General features: G+C 49.0%; 1 long non-coding RNA gene across 1 annotated transcript in view; it reads left to right on the top strand.

The window, feature by feature from the left end:
* The first annotated feature begins 512 nt into the window (after positions 1–512).
* Positions 513–20,218, top strand: part of LOC144168913 (uncharacterized) — a 120,492-nt gene continuing 100,786 nt past the window's right edge. The window contains exons 1-2 of the long non-coding RNA XR_013322289.1: positions 513–708; positions 11,419–11,607. This is a non-coding gene — a long non-coding RNA (uncharacterized LOC144168913). The remainder of the gene's footprint in view (positions 709–11,418; positions 11,608–20,218) is intronic.

Here is a 20,218-nt window from a genome sequence, read left to right as displayed (position 1 = left end):
CTCGGTCGCGGAAGGTCGGCGAGCCGTTAGAGCCGTGCACTAGCGCAGCCAATTGCCAGCTCCTCTCCTGCTGACGTCACACGAAAACGCCAAAGAAAATGGGCGAGAGTGCAGAGAGGAGGACAGCATTTTCGAATTGATTTTTCTACCAAATAAATTCGCGTAAACGCGCTCAGAGTGGTCGAAACAGGGCCCAGGGACTCCGGACTACAATTTGCGCTCGTAATCCCGTATTGTTTACAAATCACTTCAGTGTCCCTTTAACCGAATACTGACGAGCCATGCTGCATGCAGACAATAACTCCAATTTTTCAGGAGTACTATGATGGCTTTTGTTTTTACTGCACTGGGTATTATCCAACTACCTCTTTTTAATCTACTTCAAGGGCTTTACACGGAAGAAAAGCTAACTCGCTTGCGCCGTTCAACACGGAGCAGTAGCAGACGACTTCAAGAAGAGCGATCTCAACGCACGCGACCGCAGCGCCGCTGCAGCACGGGCGGCAGGATGGGGCCGCTCCGCCGCCGTTGCGATTGCGCGCTCTTTCCCAACTAAGTAAATCTAAAAACGTTTGCGCAGGCCTTGTATTTGTTCGTGCGTGCGCGGTGCATTAGACAAGTGGTCAAACGAGCCCTGACTGCCCTGATGTGTGGAAGCCCAATGACGAGGACAGATGAATCTGCAACAGCTTCCTCCGAAAACCCAAGGTGAATACAGAGTTCCTGACACGCGCGTGCGAGCACACGTACTATCGCGCCCAATTTGACTCGCAACAGGCGAGCGGCCGCCGCAGCTGCTCCCCGGGAAGCGGTGGCGCCTTGCAACGAAGCACTCGAGAAGTAAAGGGAGAGGGGTCCGCTCTTCCGATAATCATCAGCATCCCCCGTGTGCACCGTTGCTAGCTTCTTTCCTTTGCGGCTGGTATAAATTGTTACCGCGGAAGTTCTCGGGGTGGATTACCGCATCGCCAGCGATAAGTTTTATCACTGGCTGCAATGGTCTTATGCGCATGTGCGCAAGCCTTCCAGTTTGGCAATAATAGTGCTTAGCGAAATATAGATAACGTTCAATCTTCCACACAAATAAAAATATCTGAAACACTGGCTGGCCGCATTTTTTTATTTACTGCTTCTGCCTCTAATTCTGACATTGCCTCACGGTACGAAATGCACTATTATGCTATCAGCTACGTCACTGATGGCCACTGCGCCGCTATGCTTGCCTTACAACAATGAAAACCTATAAGTGCCGTAAAAAACGATATGCTAAGAATAAAAGAAAATATGCATGACGCTATCTTCCAAGGAACCGTTATCGGCTACTGCTTTCTATTGGTCACAGCGTCACTTTCACGCTGAAAAACGATAGGAGAGCACAAAGCATTGATGCCAGTTTTTATACGCCCCTTTCAATGCCCTTTTCGGGTGCATTGTTCTTTTCACAGCAGCCCGCACCATGTCAAGAGTGCCTCACAGTGAACGTGTGCGCATTGTGGAATCATGGCTGAAGTCTTATACGCAGCGAGAAATCGCTGAATTAACTGGCCGATCAACGAACACAGTGAACCGCATTATTCAGGCCTATAAAAATGAAGGTCGAATTTGTTACGCCCCTCATGATCGTCGCCCTCACGTTACCAGTGCCATTGAAGACGAAGTTTTGATCGCCGCGGCTTATGCTAATCCGTTTGGCACTGCGCAGCAGCATGCTCAACTTGCAGGTGTTTCAGCTTCACTGAGTACTGTGAAAAGAAGGTTGGCAGAAGCCGGACTGAGGAGCCGTGTCGCCGTGCAAAAGCCTCTTTTATCCGACGACAACAAAGCAGCACGTCTCAGGTTTGCGTCTGAGCACAGCACCTGGATCGTTGACGACTGCAAACAGATGCTGTTCTCGGACGAATCGACGTTTAGCACAAGATGGGACCAGAAACGTCGCGTCTGGCGTCCTGTGAACATTCGCTACGAGCTGGAATACGTACAAGAAGGGGCCTCAAGCGGAAAGACCACCGTAAACGTCTGGGCCGTCATGTGCAAAGACGGACTTGGCCCACTACACCGAATTGAAGGCTCCCTAACTGCAGAGAAATATTCCAAAATCCTGGAATATGTCATGATCCCATATGCCCTAGACGGCCCATTCCCTGACGGTGATTACCTTTTCCAGCAAGACCTGGCCCCTGTGCACACCGCAATAAGTGTCAAGAAATTGTTAACTGACCGCGGTGTGCGCCAACTTGAATGGATTCCTAAAGGTGCCGACGTGAGCATTATCGAGCCTGTATGGGGAAGGATAAAGGTAGCGCTGTCGAAGGAAGGACTGCATAAAGCATCGGCGGACGATCTGTGGCACATGGTTGAAGCCGCATGGAACGTCATTAAGGAGGACTGAGGCTACGTGGAGGCTCTTTGTGCATCGCTTCCATCTAGAATCCAACGTGTGATCGCTGCTAAAGGAGGCATGACTCGATGCTGAGGCACCATCAACTTCATCTCCATAAGGTTTTTTTAAAACAAAGGTTATTGTTATTGCATGTTTTTGCTTTGTTGCTGCCTCATAACGAACAGACATGTAACGGCATTACAGTGGCGCAGGTCAATAAACTCTTTCAGTTTCAATGTGTTAACTCTGAATTAATTTTGGTGAGTTTAAATTTGTAATGAGCATCTATAGGTAAATATGGCTTGTGTATTTCCAAAAGTGTCGATATCATTAAGGCAAAAGCCTTATATCGTCGTTCCGTCAAGTCCTTAAGCGAAAACCGGTCGCCAATACCCATTGCATAAAATATTCTGGACACCTCCAGCGAGTTCAAGGCAGTTAAAGAGGACCAGAGCATGACGGCGCATAAGTGGATGACAAAGCGAATTGAGAGTTGTTAAAAGCAATCAAAACGAATTAAGGGAATCAAAGTGAACGAAAGGGGATGGCTAAGTGAATGAAGGTTATAAAAAAGAGTAGGAGGAATCGAAGTGAAACAAAGTGAATTAGGTGCCTGACTAGGCAAACAAAGGGAATTAAAGTGAGGTAAATTTATTGGAGACGGATGACCATGCGATAGAAGTGAATGAGTCAGCAAATTAAGATGGATCACTAAAAGCGAATAATGTAGATGACTCAATCGTTTAAAGGAAATGGCAAACCGTAATATGGTGGATGAATAATCAAATTACGGCTACTAATAATGGCTAATACTTATTTCGCTAATTTACGAGCCTAATTAGGCATACTAATTAAGGTAGAAAATGTGGATGAAAAAGCGAAATTTTGCGGACTTCAATATCAGGGTTGTCGGTAAAATATTCGCGCGAGAAGAGCAAGAAAGATATGTCTACGGTGGACATGAATGCGAAAAAAAAAACGTGCGACCAAGTACATCATGCATATGTCTTTAATGCAGCGGCACTCGGGCTTTCACCTTCAAGTCGTCTTAAGGATAACATAAAGGATAGTGTCAATTTTTAAGATGATCAACAACAAAGCTTTTTCAAAAATACGTTCCATAGCAATGGCCGAGCCACCGTCATTTCGCGGTAATAGCGACGAAACCATCGCGCATCACAATTCTTGAGTCGCAAGGCTGCGCCAAGCTGAACTAAATCGGGCAGCTTCATGCGCACCGCATTCGGAGCCCGAAAGGCAACAGAGCACTCGGGGGTTGCTGATGATTATCGGAAGAGCGAACCCCCTCTCCCTTTACTTCTCGAGTGCTTCGCCGCAAGGCGCCACCGCTTCCCGTGGAGCAGCGGCGGCGGCCGCTCGCCTGTTGCGAGTCAAATTGGGCGCGATAGTACTTCTCACGTGCTCCTCGTCACTTGAAGCAGAACGCATTTGGCGGGATTTGCCGTTGACAAGTTAGCTGGGCGAGGAGAGAAGTTGAGTTAGCAGAACTTCTTGCATATACGGGTTCGTCTTGGAAGCTGTATCATTTGAATCTCAGTGTGCAAAGATTGCTTTTGTTTTGTTTATGTACGTGACTTGCTCTGCCTGCTTCACCTCTGCCGTAGTGGTGTTGACATGTCACTCGTCGCATTGCGGGCCGTTGCAAAGAAAAAATGTAGCTTTGTCTGATGCAATCTGTTACAGACAATCTGTTACTTTGTCTGTTACACGTAGTAACATTCTCGGTTCGTTTGTAAGGCAGTGTCCCGTGTGTATTCATCCGAAGATATCGCCGAGTGTATGATTATGACGTGGGGAATTTTGTTTGTCCTATTTTTATACGCCGCTCATGCACTGCTAGTTAATCACGACTACTGAAAGCGACTTGTGACCTCACGACCCGACCCTTGCAGGGACTACGTAACACACTGTGACGGCACGTATTGTTCTCTCTCTCCCATTTTGGCCTCCTTCTTTATGTTCATGGCTCCTTCAGAAAGTGCATCCATTCTCTTTGTCTCTATGAACCCATAAGTTGAAAGCCACATTGTGCTTTTGGATGTAAAATTTGTATTGAGAAAAAAAAAAGCAAGGAAAACCCATCTCACCCTGTCAGGGCAGCTCATTTGTTTTGCGAAGATAAACCAGGCCAGAGTGACACGGCCGTCCTTACCAACCGTCATAACTTGTGATAGGGCGATGCTCGGTTATTTCTGCTATGTTCCCCATGCAAAGCCTTACTTTTTTGGGCACTGCTCGTTGAAATGAAATGAATTCACTTTCAGGTACCATTGTTCGCCATGGATTGCATTTTTGGTGTTTGCATACAGTCTCTAACTGCCAGCTTTTGAGATGGCAGTGCGTCATGTGGAATTAATTTCCTGAAAAAAGTGCAGTTGCAGGTGTTGTCCTCCAAAAGAATTTTTTAACCTGTGTTTCTATCTAATGGTTTCACAAAGTTGATTGAACAAATTCAGAATTGCGAGGCCCCTTGACTACGACTGCATGTTGCTTGCACGGCTATTGTCAAATTGTTTCCACAAGGACCTTGTTCATTTGGAAATGAGTTGAAAAATTGGGCTTGGTGCAGCCACTGTGTTGATGTTGGACGTAAAGCTGCAAGAGAGCTGTGCTCCTTGTGCGGGAAAAAATTTATCTGGCGTGAATGGAAAGTGCTGTTGTACTAACAGTTCCTTGAAATATCGACTGGTTTGTTGAAGAACGCAGGAAGGAATCCTAGAAGGAGAAAATGCAGTACTTGTGAGCCGACATTGACTGTTTTAATTGCAGCTGGCGTTGCGTTCCCACACTTTCCTTGCACTTTTCTGTCAGGCTGACGAGCACGTCACAAAGTGCTCAGAGCAAGCCGGGGTCATATTTTCAAGTTAACACGACTTGCCATTTTCCAGAGTGCCTATTCTCATTGGCTTTCACATGCCATCGCAAGGATTGGAAGCCTGTTAGAAAAAAGGGGTTGTTTATTGATGCCATCGTGGTGTGGCGACGCCAAGGCAAAGTTGGTCGAGCCCCTCCTCCTACAATAAAAGCTCGTTAATTTGAACTTGCATTTAATTCAAACTGACGCCCTGGTCCCGACACTATTTCCATGGGGAAAAACTCCTGATAATTTGAACTTGGCAGTATCCAGAACGGTTAAGTCGCACTGGGATTCCTTGGTTTCCATCGCTCCTCACAGAAGACGTCAGCCCAGAGTGATTACGATGGGTTGTGAATCCAAAACAAACCAAGTTTACTAGCGATGGAACACAATGAAAGAGAAAAACAACAGCGTAGCACGCTGCTACGCTGCTTCAATAGCTGATTTCGCTACAGCGGCTCATGCCGTTTTAGGTTTTCTTTGCGCCGTGGTTGTTGGAATGGGGGCTGCGATCACGGGGCGTGCGCCACAAACATTTAGTAACACCTAATGATAATGAGTCCAGACGAGGCTTCGTTGTGTTCTAGAAGCCCGCGCAGTGTGGTGCGATGTCCATTCATTGTCGCGCCCACCTGGTAATTTGAACAATTTTATGGTCCCCCTTCGAGTTCGAATCAACGAGCTTTTCCTGTATATAGAAGCAGTTTGGCCTTGGTGCTACTGGCAAGGAGCATACACTGAAGCAGTGGCTCCACAAAACGGTGATTTATTTGCTGCTCATGGCAATTGAGGCCTTGGCAGTTGGATACCGGCACCAGGGACAATCTTCGAAGACCAGGTGGTCGTTCTCAAAGTGTCGGCGGTACCACACTCACGGCTGGCACTGGCTGCCCTTGGCTGCGGTCGCCGGTGCTCTAGTCAGGAAGAGTGCATGAAGATGGGTGCTATTTATAACTGCCCCCACAACTTGCGCCATGCAGTGGTGACCAGTGTGACTGACGACCTCCTAAGACGTGGGGGTCCTTGTAGAATGCCCAAGCGTGGCAGGGCCTTGTATGTAGTAGTGCTCCGCGAGAGCAGCGTCTGGTCCAGTCGTCAGCAGCTGCCCATGGAAGAACAAGGGCCCTGGGCAGGTGCGCCCACCCGTTCTAAGCAATTGTCCGGGCCGTCGCATGCACAGTTCTGTGCAAGGGTAATCGCGCAACGCATACCTGGTATGCAGTTTTCACACTCGCACGTAAACAAAAAGTGCGTGTTCGAGCATAGATGGGCAGTGTGAGTTCCTACCAGTCATGGGCACATTACCAGCAAAAAGTAACATTATTACAGCTACCGGTACCAAAGCCAAAAAAGTAACTGTTACAGGTACAGAATTTTTGAAAGTAACTGCAAAACAACCAATGACTTGGTTTCATTTTCCTCGGAACAGCACAAACAGGACTACCAATCCATGGTCGGATGGACCTTTCTTATCTTTCTGAGTTGTGAATGGGCCTAAATCTACAAAGCCCTCAATCATACTGTAGTTTTTCACAGACAAGTTTTCAGAGTTTCAGCTCATGTATGAGCAGCCCGCCGTGTCGTTCGCAGATGTCCATTTCTTCAGCTTTGACCTTTAGCTTTTTGAGCACCTTCTCACCGAAGCCAAAAAGTGTGCGGTAACACGACACATAACGCTTCAGGGTCGATTTGCTAGGCAGTGCGAGAATCTTGTTCTTCCGCAGATGCTCATAAAGGCGAGGACTTTTCATTTTCATTATTATGCAGTCTGTAGCCAGCTTTTACTGTAACGTAGTCCACTAGGCTTGGCTTTAGCTGCTGCAAAGCAGTGCTTGACAGCTTCCTGCTGCCGCGGTGTAAGGCCCTGCTGGAGTACGTCAGCCTTCTTTGCAGAAACCTGTTGCATTTTCGCAAGGCTCTCCCTTGTGTCTGTAAGGCGGGTGGGTTACTAGTCTCTTGTTCCTCTTCGTTGCAGCGTGCAGCCTTTGCAGAACAGAATGGCACATTTTTGCAGCCTTTCGTTTGATCCGGGATCGCCGCGTCAGCAAAGCTCATCTTAGGTACCGGCAGGACACACGGCGTTCCTGGAAGAAAAAAGTGCAATAATAAAAAAAAAGGGTTTAAAAACTGCATGGCGGAGGCATGAATGCAAAATGTAACAGAAATAAATGTGAGAAATACCTTGTTTGGAGACTTGGGCAAAGCAGTTTCTACTGAAGTACACTTCTTGGCATGTCAACACATGACCCTTTAGTTTTACAGTCAGGAAGGTTTCGTCATAGTCCTGCAGTTGTATTGCACCCGCGCACAGCTGCATAGAGTCAGTTTTCTTTAAAACTTCCTCTGCCTCTCTTCTACTTTGCACTGGGCACTCCTTGAGCAACACCCCTCTAGCGTGCGCTTTACAGTACATGCCAGATGGTGACTTAAAAAACACGACCGCTTTCTTCGAGTGCACTTCCCCACTTGAGGTTAATGTAGCCGTGCAGTATACAACACCGCCGTGATCGGGAAAGTCTTGCCTACTCCAGCAGGGCGGTGGCATTTCTAGGCCATAGCAGCACTCACTCGCCAGCAGCTGTTCACTTTGTACAGGTGGGCTTGCTTCAGTGTTTGTCATCAGGGGCTCAGCACCGAGGTTTTCCCGGCCAGCGTCCGCGTTGTCCGGACATAGCGTTGCGGTCATGGAGCTATCGCTTTCCCGGCCACCGACTGCATCATCGGGACAGGGCGGCGCGGTAAACGAACCACTTCCACCGCTGCAGACGCTCCGTTTTGAAGAATCACCGCTGGTTCCTGACCGTTTTCTCTTTCGAGAGATTCGCTCCTTCGGCGGCTTCTTCGTCAGATAGGCCAGCAGATTCGGCAAGATCGTCGGCACAGCAACAGCGCTGAGAGTGGGTTTCCCACGCAGCAACCTAACTTTTGCCCTTGCATGATGTGCACGTAGTCCTTGTTCAAATAACGAGGTTCGAAATGCAGCTCGCACACTGCGCTGGTGTCGTCCAGAGGCTTGTCGGCTCTGTGTAGGTTCTTTTCTCACAGCTTCCGGCGCGCTTCATCCTTCGGGACGCCAAGCAACCAGATCTTGGGTACGTCCTTAACGAAAACATAGCCTGTCTGGCATCCGGGCACATAGCAGTGGTTCTGCCGGTGCCGCGGCATGCCTCACACATCGAAAAAGTGTAGAAAGTACGTGAACAAGGCACAAACAAAGAGAAATTCACGTATACGACGCTGAAATCACGCAAGCGCAGTACCCATGCCAACTGAACTTGACTCGCTTCTCTACATTGAATCAGACTGGAGCGCCGCCGTGCGGTCAATCGGACAAGCTAATTTTGTCGATGTTTCTGGCGCCACCGCAATGCATGGCGTTCGCCGGGGAGTAAGCCCACAGCCCTCTTCTAGTACCCTGTACATTTTTGTTTTGGGTGGCGGTGTGGGCGCACCGCGCGTGTTTCCGGTGAAACCAAGCGTCCTGAATGTATAAAAAGTTACAGATAGCTGGCGCTATGCTTATTTTATTGTAAAATAATTGTTCAAACCCACCCCAAATCATCGAAATTTCATTGAAGCGAAATCAAGCCTGGCAAATGGTTCGTTGTGGCGAGGACTTTGTTGCATTGACTTCAATGGCTAGCTGATGGGGAATTGGAAATATTTCGTTGAAGTGGAAATTTCGTTGAAGCGGAGTTCATTGTAGCAGGGTTTGACTGTATGGGTGAACATTGTCTTGGTATAGTTAATTTCCATCCCCCACTGCACACACCAATCATGCATGACTTGAAGGCATCGATAAATTTCGATTTGAGTTAAATTAAACAGTTGTCAGCAAAGGGTGTGATCTTCACAGAGCTTTCAACTACTGTTGAAATATCATTTATAAAAATGAAAAAAAAAAAAAGGCCCCAGAACAGGTTTCTGTGCGAGAGTGGACAATGCTTTTATTGAATTCAAAGCGCAATGCTGTTCTCATATAGGAGTCCGTGGACCCGACTCCTACACGAACCCTCTGTGAAGCCCTCGCCGAGACGTTTTTACCTCCCCCCCCCCCATTTTCGTATTTCTTTTTTGCTAAACCTTGCTGCTGATGATGATTACTGCTATTGGTTTCCCCTTTGTAGCGGGGTGATGACATGTCATTTACCAAAAAAGACTAATATATGTCGGAAACGCAAAAAGGTGGCTTCGTGACATGACGTTTTTAATTTTTGGCATAGCGAGTGTAGTGTCACCCATGGTTTAACGTTGGTGTTTTGCATGCCACGCCAGCTCTGCGGAAAAGCCAGATACACAGAAGGCAGCTCGTATGTGTTTTGGGTGACTATTAGCTGCAAGAACAAATTGTTTGGCAAAGCGACACTCTTCAGCAAAAAAAGTCAGGCAAAAAAGTCAGACATTGATTAGTATGTTGGAGACTTAAGCAGCAAGTGCAAATTCTTGGAAATTATGACATGGATCAACATAGTTTGTCCTTTTACAAGCCTTGAACAGGTCTGCAATGCACTCATGGTTGAGAACCACTGTCCTAAATACGTGGCTATCTCATTTATTACATCTAAGCTAATTTGCAGTTGCTGATATGCTTAAAAAATTTATTTAGAAAGTTTATCAAAAGCTTTCGCAAAATGAACACTGATGATGTGAATTTTTAGTCGAGCTCCCTAAGATAAATAAAAATCATAAGTGATTTCCGTAAGCTGAGTAACAATGCCTTTCTGAATCTGTTTATAACGAAAAATATATTCATTCTACTCAACTAAAAATAGTAATGTGCCTTGCTATTCATGAATAATGTTTGGAACCGTGTGTCAGCTTTTAATACACGTTTTGCAATCAACGTGCATAAATGTTGCAGTAGTAAAGACGTCTCCAGAGACTTTTTAATAATTATTGTAAATAAAATGAGACCCATTCATCCTACCTTTGTAGAAATTCTCTAGGAATTCCTTCTGCTCGCCTTTTTCGTGTCTAGCCTAAGCAACTGATTGAACACCCCTTCCTGTGTAATCTAAAAGGATCCATTGCTTAATTAAGCGCACGAACAAGCCTGGCAAGCAACATGATCAGTTAAATTTTTTGCGAAAACCAACTGAAACAAATGCTTGAGACAATTTGCTACCTCTGCTTTCTGTGCTGCTGTTTCAGGTCCATTCCCCAAGTGAAGCCAACAATTTTAGAGCCAACTCTCTCAGGCTTTTATGTTAACTTGTAACACGCTTAAACAAAACACCAAAATCTTGCCGTTGCAAGCTCCACGTGTTATTCCCTAGATTTCGCTCTTTCAAGCACAGACAAAGCCTGCTGTATGTAATAACGTGCTATTTGCAGACATCAGCTGACGCCTAGGATACAATATTGCAAGGGACCAATGGAGAGATTAAAAAAAGTGAAGTCTTGCACCGATGGGTTCTAGAAAATTTATAAGAATAACGCTTCAGTTTACCAAATTATTTCAATTCATTCACGCAATTATTTTTTCAATCTTTCCAATAGTTGCTGTTTTGCTGTGCGCGACCTGAAACTATCTCGAGCCAAGGCTTGCATATGAGCGACTCTGCTGGCGTAAAGAAATGAAATTATTAGGGGTGTGTAGAGAGGAAGCTTTAAATGTAGTGACTCTGAATCGTGGGGATTCGATGCGCCCTAATCCACTTCCAACCTCATTTAGTGCCTTCAGCACAAGTGGCTCCCCCGGGAGCGTTATAAAGCAACGTCTTCTTGAGCATGTAAAAATTGTACGCAACGGCAGTGGACATCTATTATGCTTGAAATGAACTTTAAGTGAGCCTAATGTGTCCTGTGGCAGTTTTATGCATTACTGTTTTTACTCGAAAATAGGTCAAGCACGAATATAGGTCGACGCCTAAAAATTGAAGTCGCTAAAAAAATATTGCAAATATTTAGTACAGTTCGACACATATTTTTAAGAGAAAACTTGTGGAAACTTGTCAAAACTCACATTTATTTACAACGCGTTCGCTTAAACCTCACTGGTCAGAGCCACATGCTGCGTTGTCGTCGTAACTTCCAGAAATGTCATCATTGTTGGATGCTTCGCTGGCGTCCACCGTGTCCCAGACGGCATCATCCTTGGTGCCGTCGAAGGCGGTGGAGATGCAGCACTTTGTGAATCTGGTTTGGGTGATGTCTGCAGGCAGGTCCTCCCACGCGTTCTTCACCCAAGTTGCCACTTCGCTCAGCGGAACCTTTTTGCGTCATCCCGTGGGGGTCTTGGCGGCGTTGTCCCTCACCAGCCACTCCTTGTGGGATGCAGCGGCGCGGGCCTTAAAGGGCTTGTTGACGCTCACGTCCAAGGGCTGCAGTTGCGACGTCATCCCACCAGGTATGATGACCAGCCTCCCGACAGCCTCCTTTACTCACGGGCAATTGTGGCCTCTGAAAGAAAGCAAGTTTCGGAGCTTCAAGTTTGTCACCTCATCCACACAATCCTGAACACTCCTTTACCATTTCTTCATTCATGAATCCCTTTTCATTTGTGCGGATGACCACCATCGCCGGGAACACTTCGCCCTTCGAAATGGTTTTCCGGCGAAACACTATGTACGGCGTCAACTTCCAGCTATCAACAGTGCAACACAGCATCACTGTGAAGCGCGTGTGCGAAGTCGTTAACAGACACACGTCCTTTGCTCCTTTCGCTGTGACGGTCGTGCGGCTGGGCACATTAAATAGAGAGGAGTTTGATCCGCATTCCCAGTCTGGCCGAGAAGGTAGTTCTTCCTGCCGGAGCTTGATCAGGTAGTGCTGGAATGCCACCAGCCGCTCTTCGTACTCTGCTGGAAGACGTTGGCAGATGGTCGTTCTCCGGCGAAGGGAGAGTTCATTGCGCCGCATAAATTTCTCGACCCACCCCCAACTGGCTTTGAAGGCTGAACGGCCAATCCCACCTCGCAGCGCCAACTGCCGAGCTTTCGTCTGAATATCTTCGCAAGACACTTGGAGTCCTTTAGCACGCTCCTCTTCCATGTAAAGGCGGAGTTCTTTCTCGAGAGCATCGTGCCTCCCCTGTGGAATGCACGACGCAGTCCACTATACGCAAAAAGTTCGTCCTGCTGTTTCCGCCATCTCCTGATCAGCTGAACTCTCGCTGAGCGGCGCAGTTGTTCGAGTTCTCAGTGAACAGGATCACCCGCCGATTAAAGTCGGCAGCATAGCTCATCCGACGTGACATTGTCAAATGTGCATGTGCAAAACGTTGTGTTTGGAAATCAAAAGGAAACAGACACAAAGAAAGTGCAATAAATGGAGAACGGGGAGATAGAGACAGCGAGCGATACAGCCGATGCCGTTCCGTTCACGAGGTGGCTATGCTAGGCGGCCATAGAGTAGGTGGCGAAAGTCACCACCACCTTGTGCTAGCCGCTACCACGGCGCCGAATACACCAAGCCTAGCCCGTCTGGCCCTCTAGCCACTACGTCAGCTCGCTTGGGTCTAGTCCGGCCGCAGGTAATGGGCGATGGCCGCAATGATTGCGGCTGGTTTTCTTACGTTGATTGTTTCGTTATTTTTCCTTTTATTTACTTGCCTGTCTTTTTCTTAGATGCTCCGCGCTGCCGTCTCTAATTGAGGAGCGTCGGGTGCGACGGAGAAACTGATCGCTCGGTGTGCTTGCCAACTTTGTCTCACGACTATACGTTGAGGTTCTTCGGTCACGCTTATAGGTCGACCCTCAATTTTTATGCACATGTTTGGAAAAAGGTCAACCTATATTTCAATAAATACGGTATGTACCGGGATTAGTTTTATGTCTGAATGCTCGGCTTTTGAGAAAACTGTTTATTGAAGCTTTTTTTTTTTGCACGCAATATGGTTTATTGTCTTTGTACAGCTACATACAATTATGAAAACTCACAATACATGCAGTTACAAATTGCAGTTACAAATACACACAGTTATGCACAAGTGCATACATTACAACACATGCAATTACAGTTATGTATAATTACCAGCTATGGGTTTTTAAGGTACTTGCGTTTTTGTAAGCGCTATCTATGGCACCACTCCAACAATTATGACCATGTCGATGTAATTGCAGACGCCCTGAAGAGACGGCGCTGCAGTCACCCAGTAGGCTGAAAACACAAAACCGATTCCGGTGGCTCACACGAACCGCCGGCGAACATGCCACTGTAAGGGGATTGCAGAGAAGTGCTTGGATCGTGTTTCGGGCAGGGTATAAAGTCACTTTCAGGAGTTGAATAAATTCTCCCAAGTCTAGATGATGGCTTGTAAGCCGACTGTGTAGGCCATTATGCCATCCTTTGACCATGTTGGTCAGGCGCGGTCTATCGTTTTCAAATTGTTCCCAAATGTCTTTCACAACTGTGCTAATGGGCCAAAATCCCTCGAAACAATAGGTGAATTGCTCGAGCTGGGATACTAGTGGCCGAGCTGCGAAAGGGTCCCTGGAGAAATCCTCACGGAAGTCATTTGGTAGAAACGGCAGATGTTGCACTCTGAAAAAATCGGGCGATGTCGTTGCTGTGTGTGCAAATGGACCGCATGCCTAGCTCGTCACGCTTGGTGTTGAGCGCCTTGGTGAAGTGGAAGGTACATCCACAAACCTGCTAAACACTGTGGGCTAACGTACGGGATAGCAGAGGACCCCGGCTAGCTTTGCTAGAGAACGCTACGCGCCGTACACTAGCCCTGCGGAATCCGAAGACTCGCGCACGGGTTCGGGTACTCACATGCAGTAGACAGGCTCCGGCAATCCAAAGTGAGGCTTTATTGCCTCGCAGATACAGGGCATATACCAGACAACATGACTATCGCTCGCGGGGAGACAGTGGCTCCTGTCGCTCACTCAAGCCGCTGGGCTCAGACCTCGATATCCGTCATCACGGCCGCGGGAGCAGGGGAGGCATCCCGTGGTGACCGATCAGGGCAGAATCTCTCGGCAGAGTCCCTGCAGCACACTCGCGGGCCGCTCGTCAGCTTGGGTGTAGGAGAGGAGGTCTCCTCTGGCGATCGAGAAGAGGGCGGCGAGGCAGAATGTGACGAACCGGTCGTCCCTCCCCCTCGCCCCCCGCACACGTTCGCGGTGAGCCGGTTCGGCGCGTCGCGCGGAGTCGTGAAGAGAGCACGACCTACATGACGCGCCGGCTACCGAAAATGGCGGCTACCAGCTCGCCCCAACGCTTGTGCGGACAAGGCATGGGGGCACAGGGATCCCCACAACCCCCCCTCCTCAAGACAGAGCCTGCCGACGGGCAACCCACCCCAAAAAAATAAAGGCGTACGTGGCCGCTTCCTTTGACCTTTTTTTATTTAGAACTTTAGGAGGTTCTCGCTGTCGGCGCTCGAACTGGAAGTGGCGTCGTCGGCCACCTCCATGCCTTCCGGTGTTCCCGCCGCGGCCGCCTCCAGGGTTGCGCAGAGGGCCGGAGGCAGAGGTACGTCCTCTTCGAACAACACCGCCTCGGCCACCCTGGACGTCGTCCTCCGGACCTCCGCCGTGATGGCCGCGGTGAAGGACAGGTCGGTCGCCAGGGCCTCCACCACCGAGTTGATCAGGCTCGGCAGGGCGGCCCTCACGACCTGTTCGGCCAATGCCGGGGCCAAAGTAGCAGGAGGGACCGGGGGGGCCGCTGGCAGTGGAGCAGCCACCACAGGAGCCGGGAACGGGGCAGGAGGTGCCGCCGGGCCCGAAGTCGCCGCATGACCAGGTTGGAGGGGCCCCAGGGGAGCAGCCAGTGCCGTCTTGCGCGGACCGGAGCTCGAGGGCGGCGGCGGGGCGTGAACTTGGTGGAACTTTGACTGGTCGTGGCTGTCCGTAAAGCGTAGCCCGCCGCAGCCCGCGCAGTACTGCGGACCCGGAGACGGGGCCAGGGATGCACCGCCGCCGCCGCCGCGGATACCGTCCGCCTCTTGAACATGCCGAGGGAGCGGGACTGCCGTACCCGCGGCCGCCGCTGCCGCTTCCAAGGGCGGGCGGAGAAAAAGCTCACCGGCGGCTCCTTGCCCTCCTGGAACGTCCAGGTGGTTACTGTTCTCTTCATCGGCTTCTGTGCTGGCAGCCCGGACCCCGCCGGAACGCCAGGCTGGGAAGAGGCCCCGGGCAGGAGGGAAGGCCCGGGCTGGGAGGAAGGCCTCGAGGAGGAGCCGGGATCGCCCGGAACGCCGGCCGGTCTTGAAGGCTTCGCAGACGACGCGACCGGGCGCCGCTTCTTGGGTGCCGGCCAGTCCGGGCGAGCAGGAGGTTGAGCAGGGGCCATGTCGGAGGGCCGAAGGCGAAGGACGGAATGGCCTACACTGCGTTCCCACCTTAATTTAACCTCGAGGAAGGGCCACGCAACAAAAACGAGCAATGTGGGCTAACGTACGGGATAGCAGAGGACCCCGGCTAGCTTTGCTAGAGAACGCTACGCGCCGTACACTAGCCCTGCGGAACCCAAAGACTCACGCACGGGTTCGGGTACTCACATGCGGTAGACAGGCTCCGGCAATCCAAAGTGAGGCTTTATTGCCTCGCAGATACAGGGCATATACCAGACAACACGACTATCGCTCGCGGGGAGACAGTGGCTCCTGTTGCCCGCTCAAGCCGCTGGGCTCAGACCTCGATATCCGTCATCACGGCCACGGGAGCAGGGGAGGCACCGTGGCGACCGATCAGGGCAGAATCTCTCTGCAGAGTCCCTGCGGCACGCTCTCGCGGGCCGCTCGTCAGCTTGGGTGGAGGAGAGGAGGTCTCCTCCGGCGATTGAGAAGAGGGCGGCGAGGGAGAAGGCGACGAACCGGTCGTCCCTCCCCCTCGCCTCCCGCACACGTTCGCGGCGAGCCGGTTCGGCGTGTCGCGCGGAGTAGTGAAGAGAGCACGACCTACGTGACACGCCGGCTACCGAAAATGGCGGCTACCAGCTCGCCCCAACACGTGTGCGGACAAGGCATGGGGGCACAGGGATCCCCACAACACGTGCAACGGTTCACGACAAGTCTCTGTAGGGTTGTGCGATGTTGAAATTCACTCAGTTCCAATTCCTGTGCAGTCCCTATTACACGAGCATAAAATGTGCCACGAGCCCTATGAGAAACTGTGAAAGTAGACAGGGCAATTTTTTGAATATACTCGATGTTGACCTAAAAAGATAATAGTTAATGGTTTCGTCTCTGAGTCAAAAAAAAAAAGGATCAACTTATGCAAGCTTCACTTTACCTACTTTTACCTACTGTGCAATTTCAAACCCAGTACTGCAAAACAATGTTTTGTGGTCCGATGTTTAGAAATGGGTTATAGTTTTTTGGCTCACACTACGAAAATTTTTGTCCGTGTCTGGTAACGAAATGCGCTACTGACGTACGCCTGGGTCACCGGTGGATCACGTGACTTACGGTTGGAAAGAATGTTCATTCCCAATATGGCAACACGCACTTGCATGTATCTGTAATTTTTCATTTTTCTCACTTATTTTCTATGGCAAGCGCATGTCTGCTCCCACTGCCAGGACAGGCCCCACGAATGCACGGTAGCCCGTCAAAATATTAGAACTTCAAAAGGAATTTGATGGTGGTTTCAGGCGAACTGTGCATTGCACTAAACGCATCTTCCTGATGCAGTGTGGTGTTTTGTTTTGAAGCCATCTAAATGAACGAAAATTGCCCGCGCACCTGCTTGCTTCGCTGCACAGCTCTCAGAAAGAAGATGGTCTGCTGCCGCCCTTGCTCACTCTTCCACCCCTCCTGTGCTTGTCCTCCCCACTTGCTCCTCCCTTGGTGACTGCTATTGGGGCTTCAGTGCTCCAGCGTTCGCACTACTCACGCTATCTGTTGGGCCAGCAGCGGCTTTCTCTTTAATCTGTATTTTTAATATGTTTGGAACAACCTTGAGCCCATGTCTTTTCTGTAAATGGTTGCTTTTATCTCCTTGTTTTGACACTGTCTTTAACGCATATATTTTTACATTTTGATTTGCTATCCTCGAAGTCAACTGAACGAGCAGAACGATTGTACTGTCTTAACTAGCAGATCTTAACAAACAGAACAATGGTGCTGTGAGTTATGTACTTCAATATTGCCTCGAATACGGGTAAACTTTTTCCCCGTTAAATAATGTGGGCATATATGAGCCTTGCTAGCAGTTTTAGTAGTATATAACTGTACTGCTTCTATATACTTCGCTTTAAAGCATTTTTCATTTTGTCCGGGTGGCTACACGAAGGTACAGGCAAGGACACAGATTAAAATTTTCCCTTTTAATTTGACTGAAAAACACTACTGTCTTTAAAAATCTACAGAACATTTTAAATTACGGCCGAGACCAACTGTCACTGTAAAATGTACTCACGCGGGGTGTTCCTTGCACCGTGCCGAAGACATTTCTCGCTGCTTGTATGACTGCACATTTGAAGTCAAATACCCAAGTGGCTGTCATAGACAGTGTTCCCACATTCCCGACTTTTTCTCTCCTTGCGTCTTAGACCACCTTGAATAGCGTTTCGTAGGCGCGGGTGTCGCAGGATTGCATGAGTGCGTAGACAATGAGTTGAGCTTCTTTCACAATGGCGTAAAGCGTGTAGAACTGCCCAGGGTTGTGGAATTCCATGGGGTTAGATTTGTAGTCCCCATTACCCAGCATGTACTGGGTATCCCTGAGCACATGGAGATCCTTCCCAGAAAAGAAGACCAGCATCCTTCTTCCATCTGTTCTATCTTCAAACTGGAGAAAGTCCTGGCCATCCTTGGCCTTTTGAAGTTCAGGAAGTATAGCGTCCAAGCTGTTGCCTCTGGTGGTGTTAAAGGGCCTGTTTCTAGACAGAGCTCGACGTTTCGATGCAAAACTGTAGCTACTGCGTAGCTCGGACTTATCTCAAATCTGACTGGGGTGATCTTCAAAGCGCTCGTCGACAGATAAGACGGTCTCGTCACATGCTTGCTTGTCTAGGTCTCTTCCTGTTGTCGCGCACTTGCATTCATACTTCCACCATGTGCCTTTGCACTAGCATTTTCCCAACAAGGGCAACATCCCCAGGCTAGCAGCTGTGGGGCGTACTTCGGTTGTCTGGGTCCGTGATCATGATCCCGTTTTTCAACGTTAGATGGGAGATCGGGCTTTTCTCTTCGCGGCTTAGCTGCTTCTTGAGGTTGTGGCAGGTGAGGCAGTGGTAGTACACTGTATCCGTGTTCTTCGGATGGGTAGCCTTGAAAGAAAACTCATGAATAGCATTTTCCAATCTTTTGCTTTTGTATTGAATTACGGGCCACTTCGACCGACGAACTGATGGAACGAATGTAGGCGCTCCAAAGATTTGCTCCATGATGTTCCAAGCTCAGGCGAGAACTCTTTTTCCGTCACTCGTACCACGCTATGAAGCCTCAGTACCACGCTATGAAACCTTCGGAGACGTCCCTCAAGCGTGTCTCCTAGCATACGGGATGCTCAAAGTTCTTCCCCGACACCTCTTCCCCAACACCTGTCAATCATAGCCTTTTTCCGGTAAATTAATTGCCATGTTGCACAGGGAAGACTCCTGAAGGGGAGACACTTGAGCGGAGAGGGATGCGTCAGTGCACGTGACTCCCTGTTCCGGTAGCAGGAACGGCACCCACCTGGCACCCAAATTCGCCTATCCGTATGCGTAAAATCTGCTAGACATTTTTTTCGTGCACTATTAACTAGCTGGTGGTGTCAGCCACTAACAGAACGGGGTGTGGAAGTGTCATCAATGATGTTTCGTGCGGGATACTGGGAAAAATGGGCACATCTATTTGTTGTGTCCCTCCTCCGGGATTTTGCGAGGCGGCCCCATTTCTCCTGCGACTGCCAAGGACTACATGCAGGCATGCCGGAACGGGGCGAAACAAAGCGGGCCGGCATGGCGCCAGCGCCCAAGCACCATGCGTCTCCAATTCCACCAAACGGCGGCAGGAAGCGGTTTCCAGAACAGTTACTGGTGCCGAAAATCGGGATCAAAGACAGACACGTGTCTGCCGCTTTACGGGCTTCTGGAAGAGCTTGAGGGTAACGAGAATGCCTTTTTTTTAGAATTCGGGATATCTTCTTGCTTGCCTCTGACATACAATGGGTAAATGTCTATGTTCCCATTACTGGTTTTACTACGCATAATCATAACGAAATGTCTAGAGTGTCATCTGACGGCACTCCATCTCCGCTCCAGCATTGGCTAGTGTGCCGTGTAACGATGTTTGAATACCGTATTTTCTAGTCTATAAGTCGCACTTTTGTATAAGTTGCATTGCTTTCAAAACGACACTTCTTCCGAAAAAAAAAGCGCATATAACTCGCACCGGTGTACAAAATGCACTTGTTAATCAGGTAAACTCGTAGAGGATCAGTTCGTGAGAAAGTGCAGCGAATGTACATGGCTGTGGCAGCCGCCGCCTCCGAATGCATTTCCCGGTAAGCAGTGCTAGATACGTGCATCTACTGTCGAAAGTCTAGAGAAACTAACTTCTCAAAAATGGTTTATTGATACACACAGATGGCATGTACTTACAGACGGCGCTTAGGCAAAACATTGAAGCCTTCTTCCTCCGACTCGCTAACAAATAATTCATTCATTTAGACCATGGAGGTGTGTCTGGTAACGTGCCCTGACATCAGGCAGCACACAAGCACCTTTTTGAGCGCGAAGCACGTGCGGCCACCACGCACCGGATTTATTCCATACATAAGTCGCACCGGCGGATAAGGCGCACCAATCAAAATTAAAAAAAAAGATGCTGTCACTTATACACAGGAAAATACGGTACTAAACTGAGATGACACAAGCCACAGCATCTGCTTTTACTCTTACTTGCTTGCTTAGACATAAAACAGGTACTCAACACAAACACTAACATGACGCATCGGTGATTTTGCCGTTGACGCGTTCACATCAAATTTTTTTAAAGCAACTAACTCATCAAGAACTGGCAACCACTCAGGTGGTTCCGCCTGAGTGCCGTATGCATGTTGTAGATACAAAACACT

Source organism: Haemaphysalis longicornis, unplaced genomic scaffold, assembly GCF_048455015.1.
Source record: "Haemaphysalis longicornis isolate Haplotype H1 unplaced genomic scaffold, Haemaphysalis longicornis Haplotype H1 scaffold_2, whole genome shotgun sequence".
Taxonomy (NCBI): Eukaryota; Metazoa; Arthropoda; class Arachnida; order Ixodida; family Ixodidae; genus Haemaphysalis; species Haemaphysalis longicornis.
Note: the sequence above shows the minus strand (reverse complement) of the source record. Positions and strands in the feature narration are given on the sequence as shown.